Consider the following 9,230-nt stretch of genomic DNA (forward strand, 5'->3'; position numbering starts at 1 on the left):
AGGGAGCCCCCGAGGCCTGAGGGTGGAACTCCTGAGACTCCGGGGCGTGTAGAGCCTCACTCATTATTATGTGAGAGTGTCACGAGCGGAGATTCTTCACAGGCATTGGGCCTTGCTTCACAGGCACCGGGCCTTGCTTCATGGGTAGAACTTCCGGAGGTGTTGGATGTTCCAAGCGTTCTGGATGGGGATCCCATCCTGCGTCTCCAGGCATGCGGTGCCAGGCCTGGAGACATGGGCGACCCGAAACGGGCCCTTCCACATGGGCGAGAGCTTGTGCAGCCCTTCCCTGGAGAGCACCCGCCTCAGGACAAGATCACCCACCTCGAGCGTCCTGGAGCGGACGCTGTGGCAGTGGTACCGCTGCAGCGCCGGCTGGTACCTCACAGCTCGGAGCGAGGCTTCACGGTGGCGTTCCTCCCGCAGCACGAGATCCATCCCCCCCATGGCGTCCTGCTGCGTTTCATCAAATGCCAGGACCCGCGCGGAGCGATGCCTGACCTCGTGTGGGAGAACCGCTTCTGCTTCGTAGATGTGGAAGAACAGGGTTTCGCCTGTCGGCCTGGTGGTGGTGGTGCAGATGGACCACAGCACAGACTGGAGCTCGTCGTGCCAGCCCCTGCCGCTCGCTTTGAGCTTCTTGTTTAAGGTCCTTGTCTTGAGACCCCTCAGGACCTCCGCGTTGGCGCGTTCGACCTGGCCATTGCTCCTAGGGTGCGCCACGGAGGCGTAGCAAATCTGCGTTCCAAGGTTGGCATGATACGTTTTGAAGAGATTGCTAGTGAACTGCGAGCCATTTTCGGTGATGATGCGATTAGGGACCCAAATCGGCTTACTAGGCCCTTGATGAACTTGACTGCTGACCCGGCTGGGATGGTGCGGATGGCTTCCACTTCCGCCCACTTGGTGAATTTGTCAATGGCGACATAGAGGTAGCGGTAGCCTCCAGGCGCTCGAGGGAATGGACCCAGGATATCCAGCCCCCAGACTGCAAACGGCCATGAGAGCGGGATAGACTGGAGGTCCTGAGCAGGCTGGTGGATCTGCTTGGCGTGGAACTGGAAGGCCTCGCAAGATTTCACCAGCTCGGCCACGTCGTTGAGTGCCATGGGCCAGTAGAACCCGACGCGGAAAGCCTTGCCGACCAGGGTGCGCGACAACAAGTGGTGCCCGCAGTCTCCACCATGTATGTTAGCCAGCAAGTCTTTCCCTTGTTCCCTGGAAATGCATCATAGAGAAACATCATTTGGCCGCTTCCTGTATAGCTCACCGTCCTGAATGCAGTACACCGTAGCCTGTCGGGCCACATGTTCTGCATCTTCCTCCTCCGGCAACGTGCCTTGCGTCAGGTATGCCTTGAACTCCTCGATCTAGCACCCCTCCTGAGGCTCGAGCGCTAATAGGAGGTGTGCTCCTGAAGTCGGGCCACATGCGGGGGTTCCCGAGGGTGGTGGCTGGTGGCTGGGGGAGGTCCTCCTGAGGCGGCGTCGGCTCCATAGGTGGAGGTGCTGCCGAAGGCTTGAAGAGTCGCTCCTCGAAGACGCCAGGCTCTTGGGGCAGCCGCTTGGATGCTCTTCTAGTGATGTCGTCGGCCTCTTTGTTGGTTCCACGAGGCACATGCTATAGCTCCAGGCCCAGGAACTGCTTCTCCATTTTGCGCACCTCCGCGAGGTATGCCTCCATGTGCTCATCCTTTGGCTCGTACACCTTGTTGGAGAAGTTGACAAGGAGTTGCGAGTCTCCCTTGATGGTGAGGCATTTCACCCCCAGGGCCACTGCCGCTTTGAGGCCGGCGATGAGACCCTCGTACTCTGCGATGTTGTTGCAGACCTTCTCGCCCCGCTGGAAGAAGAGCTGCACAGCGTAGTAAACCTTGTCCTGAGTGGGTGAGATGAGCACGGCTCCAGCCCCCGCACCATGACGTGCAAACGCGCCATCGAAGTACATGACCCAATCATCTGGCGCCTCACTTCCTGGTGAGAGGGATCGGTTCTCGCCTACTTCGAGCTCCGGGGTGTCTGTCCATTCTGCCACAAAGTCGGCGAGTGCAGCCCCCTTGATGACTCTGGTTGTGCTGAACTCCAGGTCAAACGCTTGCAGCTCAATGTTCCATTTGGCAACCCTTCCCGCAGCATTGGGGCTTCTGAGCACTCTCTCCAATGGGTAAGCTGAAACGACCTTGATGGGGTGACCTTGGAAGTAGTGGCGCAGCTTGCGCGAGGCCACCAGGAGCGCGAGCAAGAGCTTCTGAGGCATGGGGTATCGCGCCCTTGCATCTCGCAGGACTGTGCTGACGAAGTACACCGGGTGCTCGACAAGGGTGGGAGAGCTGACGGAGTTTTTGGCTCCCGGGGACTGAGGTGTTTCCTACGGGTTTCCAGCTCCTGGGGCTTGATGACAGGTCAGGGCAGCCGCTGTCTCAGGAGCATCACCTTGGTGGTGAGCTACCTCATCCTGCTTGGCGACTCCACTTGGCGGGTCCTCGACCTCGGGCCCCTCCCTGAGGGCCACCAGCACCGCGCTGGCGGAGTGGGGCATGGCAGACAGGTAGAGTACCAAGGGCTCGCGAGGACGAGGCACCACCATCACCGGCGGGCTGGTCAAGTATCTCTTGAGGTCTTGACATGCCAGGTCGGCCTCGAGGGTCCTTTCGAACGGACCCTTCTTCTTCATCAGCTTAAAGAACGGCAATGCGTGCTCCCCTAACTTGGAGATGAAGCGCCCCAACAAAGTCACACAACCTGCAAGCTTTTGCATCTCCTTGAGGTTTTGTTGTGGGCTCATGTCTTCAATTGCATTGACCTTCTCCGGGTTGGCCTCGATCCTCCTGTGAGACATGAGGAAGCCCAGCAGCTTGCCCGAAGGGACACCAAACACGCACTTCTCTGGGTTGAGCCACAAGTCCACCTGGCGTAGGCTCGCGAAGGTCTCCTCCAGGTCCTGAATCAGAGTTCCTGCCTCCGGAGACCTCACCACAATGTCGTCGACGTAGGCCTCAGTGTTTCTCCTGAGCTGCTTCCCCAAGGCAGTGTGCATTAGTCACTGGAAGGTTGCTCCTGCGTTGCGCAGTCCGAATGGCATGCAAGTGTAGCAGTACACCCCGCATGGGGTCAAAAAAGTTGTTTTCTCCTCATCTTCCACCGCCATCTTGATCTAGTGGTAGCCTGAGAACGCATCCAGGAAACATAGCAGGTCGCACTCGGTGGTGGAGTCGACAATCTGGTCGATGCGCGGCAGTAGGAACGGGTCTTGAGGGCAAGCCTTGTTGAGGTTGGTGAAGTCGACACACATGCGCTCCTTCCCTCCTTTCTTTGGCACGACGACCAGATTCACGAGCCACTCTGGGTACCGGACTTCGCGAATGACGCCCGCTGCCTCTAGCTTGCGGGTTTCCTGAACGATGAAGGACTGCTACTCCATGGATTGCCGCCTTGCCCTCTGTTTCACAGGGCACACGTTGGGGCAAACCATCAGATGATGCTCGATCACTCTGCTCGGGACCCCAGCCAGCTGCTTGGGCTCCCAGGCGAATACTTACCTGTTCGCCCGCAAGAAGTCCACCAACTCTTTTTCTTGATCTGGGGCGAGGTCGGCACATATGGTAAAGGTGGCACCAGAGGCCCTGTCCTCGTCGACTGGTATCTGCTTTGTCTTGGCTTGACCCTGAGTGAACAACTGCTTCTTCTTGGTTGGCACAGCCCCCTTGGTTCTGGACACTGCCTTGTTGGTCGGGCGACCTGCCCCGTGGCCCTGAAGGCGAGCTTGAGGGCCGCCATGGCTTCATTGGTGTCTCCGACCATGGTGAGGACGTCCTTGCTTCCTAGCATCTTCATGAGGTTATAGGCAGGATGCGTGGGCGCCATGAACTGGGCCAGCGCCGGGTACCCGAGGATGGCGTTGTACGGCAACTTGATGTGAGCGATGTCGAAGTCGATCAGCTCGGTGTGGTAGTTGTCGCGTGTGCTGAAAGTCACGGGGAGACGGATCTGCCCCAAGGGGTTGGAGGAGCCGCCGCCGACCCCGGAGAAAGGCTTGCTGGGGCTGAGCCGCTCAAGTGGTACGTGAAGGAGGCTGAAAGCCTCCACGGAGAGCACGTTGAGGTCGGCGCCGCCGTCGATGATGGTCTTGGTGAAGGCTACACCACAGATGGTGGGCGTGCAAAGCATCGGAAGCACGCACGAGCTAACGCTGGTGACTGGGTGATCCCTCGAGTTGTAGATCAGGTCGGCCGTGGGCGCCGCCCAACCCGGGGGAGCCCCCTGCCGCGTGGAGACGGCGTTGATCTGGCGAAAGAACGGATTGGCATGACGATCCAAGGGCGGCGCATGCGAGCCAGCGATGAGAGCCGCGACGACAGGGGGTGCTGGTCCTCCGAAGCGCGTGATGAAGAGGTCACGCAGCTCTTCCCAGGAGGCCACGGAAGACTCCGGCAGATGGAGGAGCCAGGCACGCGGCATGCCAGTCAGGGCCATCGGAAGCCAGTTGGCCATGACCTTACCGTCGCCCTGGCCTCCAAGACGGCCTCCTCGTATGCCAGCAAGAAGGATGCCGGATCCGCCGCACCATCGTAACGGGGCGACATCTCCAGCTTGAACTTGTGCAGCCACCGCACCCGCTGCAAGGCGGGGGTGAAGGCCCGAAGCCCCACGGTGCTGCGGAGGGCGCTCGTCGATCCAGTCGGAGAAGAGGCGGCATCCATGAGAGTCAGCCGGAGAGGCAAGGCCGTCAGGCGGGGGCAAAGCTTCGACGCACCCCTACCTGGCCAAATGTTGGATTTTGGGTTATGGCAAAACCCTTGAGGTTCGAACACTTGGGTGCACACAAAGATCTCTCCCCTCCCTAGCTCGCACACTCTATGATCTTACGGCCTAGCTCGACGAACCCAAAGAACATGAGACACAAGATTTATACTGGTTCAGGCCACCGTTGTGGTGTAATACCCTACTCCAGTGTGGTGTGGTGGATTGCCCCTTGGGCTGAGGATGAACAGTTAAAAGGGAAGAACAGCCTCGCGAGGAGAGGTGTTCTTGTGCTTGGTGAACTCGAGTGGTTGGGGTGCTATGGATTCGATCTAGGTTCCAACCCCTTCCTCTATGGTGGTGGCTAGCCCTATTTATAGAGGCCCTGGTCCTCTTTCCAAATATTGAGCGGGCAAGGATCCCACAACGGCCAAATTTAAGGGGGACAACTAGTACAAGCTATCCTGACAAAAGTAGTCTTCGCCTGCCAAAGGCTCTGGTGGTGACGCCGTCTTGGGCTCCACGGTGACCCCCGTCCTGCCATCATGCTGGTCTTGGTCTTGTTGCATCGATATGGAACCTTTGCCTGATGCCTCGGGACTCCTTGCATGCGCTTGCCCCTTTAGCACTAAAGAGGAAACGAGGACACTGCGCGCTGGCGCCCACCTGGTTCCGGTCGTCATGGCTTGCGTCACAGAAACCTTGTGAGGTGTCCCTTTCCTTGATCTCTCTGCCCCTTGCGAGCCAGCCTGGTGAGGCCGGCCCTGAGGAGGTCTTGCGTCGTCCGCCTCGCGAGGCTTGGCCCCTCGCGAGGGTATTGGGTGTTTGCTGGTGAACATGGGCCGTACAGGGCCGCTGGTGGAGCCACGCTATGGGCCACAGGCAGGCAAGTCTGGGGACGCCCGTTCCCAGAACGCCAACATCTATGAAGGTTTGGAAGTCTACCTTGAAGACTTACCAAAGTGATTGGGCTAGGACTGCGTGTCCTTAGCTCAAGGGGAATAAGGTGAAGACACAGTCTTCTGAGTTGAATCCCAGCCTCCCTAACCAGACATACAGTTGTCACAACAACTGGAACTGGTCCAACAAATCCTTCTCCTCACCAAGCAACTAGTTCTATCCTTTATCTCTCTTTACTTACTGTTGTCTTCGTGAAGTCATTTCCTGCTTGCATGGTCTGATTGACTTCACTGTGTGAAGACTGTTTTTGTTTGGCTTCATACTATCTTCCATCCTGATCCATTCTACCAAGCTGCTGATAGTCTTCGTGCTTTCACTTCATTTCTTACTTGACTATGGCTTGTCTAGTGTAGTCTACCTACCACTGCATATCAATAGGTTCATTTCTACTATTTGGTTTCAAAGCCCCTGTGCTTTGAAGACTTTCATAAAAATCGCCTATTCACCCCCTCTAGTCGATAACTAGCACTTTCAGTTTTCCTTACAAAAATCAACATTGTCACCTTTGTATATTTTGCTACAACAAACTTTAGATTAGATAAAGCTTAGATTCACGTCGACTAAAAATACATGCTGATGTAAAAATATAGTGATATACAACAGGTACTTACATCAGCATTGGAGAAAAGAATTCCCGCAAGATACATTCCTCGAATACGATCCCAGTGCAGGAAGTCTTCTATCGTTTAACCTTATTTTCTAAAAGAGAGATGGGTAAGAAACATGTAGGAGTTGGGTTTCTCTGTGCTAGAGCAGTATCTATGAAAACTGGAGTTGGTTTATGATGTCTACTACGCAACTTTATTCTTGTAGACACGTGTTGGGCCTCCAAGCGTAGAGTTTTGTAGGACAGTAGCAATCTCCCCTCATATGGATGACCTAAGGTTTATCAATCTGTGACATGTGTAGGATGAAGATGGTCTCTCTCAAACGATCCTGCAACAAAATACAAGAAATCTCTTGTGTCCCCAACACACCCAATACAATGGAAAATTGTATAGGTGCACTAGTTCGGCGTAGAGATGGTGATAAAAGTGTAACATGGATGGTAGAAATATATTTTTATAATATGAATAAATAAAAACAATAAGGTAGTAAATAGTAAACGGGCACAAAAATGGTATTGCAATGCTTGAAAATGAGGCCTAGGGGTTTGTACTTTCGCTAGTGCAACCTATCAACAATGCTAATATAATTGGATCATATAACCGTCCCTCGACGTGTGATGAAGAATCACTGCAAAGTTCCTATCTAGCAGAGAACATAAGAATAAATTGTTTGTAGGGTATGAAACCACCTCAAAGCTATTCTTTCCGTTCGATCTATTCATGAGTTCGTACTAAAATAACGCAAAGCTTGTCGGAACCCCGACTCATAAGTCATGACCGCCGAATGCACGTGTACAGTGATCCTAGAGAACAATGCTCACTGAACACACAGAAGCTGAATAACAAGAGTCTTACATCCATACAAACCGTCTTACACAAATTATGACCATTATGGTCAAGTCTTACATAGATAAAGCCACAAGGGTTGAATACCAAATAAACTTTAAGCAGCAGAAATCTTCGTTGATAAGTAGAACCCATGCCATCTGCCTTAACCCTACAGGCATTCTGACTAGGAAACGTCCTAGTTCGCATGTTCGTCTCCAAAGAACTCTTCTTTGAACTCATGTTCTTCCATGCCTGGCCAATTAAATAACCAGTGGCAAGCCAATGAGTACTTTGAATGTACTCGCAAGCAACCCATGTTTTGGAACAAGGCACAACAATGCATGACATAGGTAAATTTTTGCAGAAAGCTAATTTCATTGTTATGACATGTTCAACAACTTGTAAATCATGCATCATATGATTTCAAGTAACCATAGGGACTGGTTACAGATATCAACATAAAGGGAGTGGGCTTCAATCCAACTCAATCATGTCAAGTCCTTGACTTAACCCAATTAGTTCTTCCCACTTATCCGAACACACACACACACACACTAGTTTGTAAACAAGTGGACGTAGCCCAAGAGCGGTTAACCAACTGTCCTTGACCGTGGACACGGCTATTGGGATAGCTTTACACTCTGTAGAGGTTGCACACTTTACCCACAAGATCCGGGGAACTTCCGTGTCATCCACGACCCGCGGTACCTCAAATACCCGGGGTAAGCACCCAATCACTATCTTTCCCTAGAAGACACTAACATAGAGTCCACTCGATTGGTAGTAACCCCCGTGCCCAACACTTTCCCGAGAGAGCGGAACAACGACTCTCCCATCACTAGTAATGCGGGATCCAAGCTAGTATCGGCCTAGGTAATCAATAATGCCCTTTCCCATATAAGGGTAGAGTGGTTGCACATGTAAGGTTGGAATAACGGTCGCAACTTAAACCAATACATTTTGAAAACAACACACACACTTCCCTCGGTACACCACTTCGTCATCAAGTGGTTATCCAACTCATTATCTCCTTCAGAAAAAAGTGGCACCCGACAGAGGTTTCGGAAAGTCTTTTGAAAACAATCTTGCTTCTATCACCATTCATATGCCCAACCCATTTGCGTAGCAGTTACTTAGCATCCTAACTACTTCGACTCGCATAACCCAAATAGAAAGGTAGGGCCATGTATCATGCAAGTGTCAACGAGAAAAGAAACGGAAGCAAACCACCTCAAGTGGTCACCATTTTATCATGACTTCGATGCAAGCAATGAAAGTGCCATATGACATGCATAAAAGGGTTTCTTAGACATGGTCAAAGGGCTGCTTGCCTGGCTCAACAAAGTCTTCTGGGTCTTCAAAGTCTTCTGGTCCAACTCCTTCGTCAGCAACGCAATCTATCATCGCAAAATAATAACGAGAAAAAAGTAAGGCAATAATAAAATAGAAAAACCAAAGTGCTCAAAAAATGTAAACTCATTTTTGTTAAATACTAGGGTGAATAATAAGAAGGGGAAAACTCCTAATTTTGGATTCGGAGTGGCAGAATAGGAGAAATGGATTTTCAGAGTAGTTTAAATATATTCAAATTTGAATTTGAATATGAACAGTACATAAAAGTTGGTTGGACATGAATGAAAGTTATACCATTAAATAGGTGGGATTTTGACAAGATTTTAGGAACTGGAATTATTGCATTTGGATTAATATTTAATCCTGTGGAATTTTTGGGAAGGTGACAGAAAAAGAAAAGGAAAAAGGCTATTGTGCAACTGGGCCAGAACAGCCGCAGATCACAGGCCCAGAGGCGATTCGGCCCAGGCGAGACGAGTGGCACGCGCGCGCCAGGTTTGGACCTGGTGGGCGGGGCCCAGGCGCCAGTGAGAGAGAGGGAGGCGAGGGAGAGGAGAGGCTAACAGGCGGGGCCCGCCTGTCATCTCCAACCTCGCGACCAGAGGGGTCGGCGAGCTCACCGGGGATGCTATAGGGCACGGTAGGTCAAGCGGGTGGCACCGTTGGACTTAGGGGGATGTCGCCGTTTGCGTGGCAGTGGAGGTGGTCATCGGAGCAGTCTGGTTCGCCAGCGACGATGTCA

This window comes from Triticum dicoccoides, chromosome 6A (assembly GCF_002162155.2).
Source record: "Triticum dicoccoides isolate Atlit2015 ecotype Zavitan chromosome 6A, WEW_v2.0, whole genome shotgun sequence".
In the NCBI taxonomy this organism is placed as follows: Eukaryota; Viridiplantae; Streptophyta; class Magnoliopsida; order Poales; family Poaceae; genus Triticum; species Triticum dicoccoides.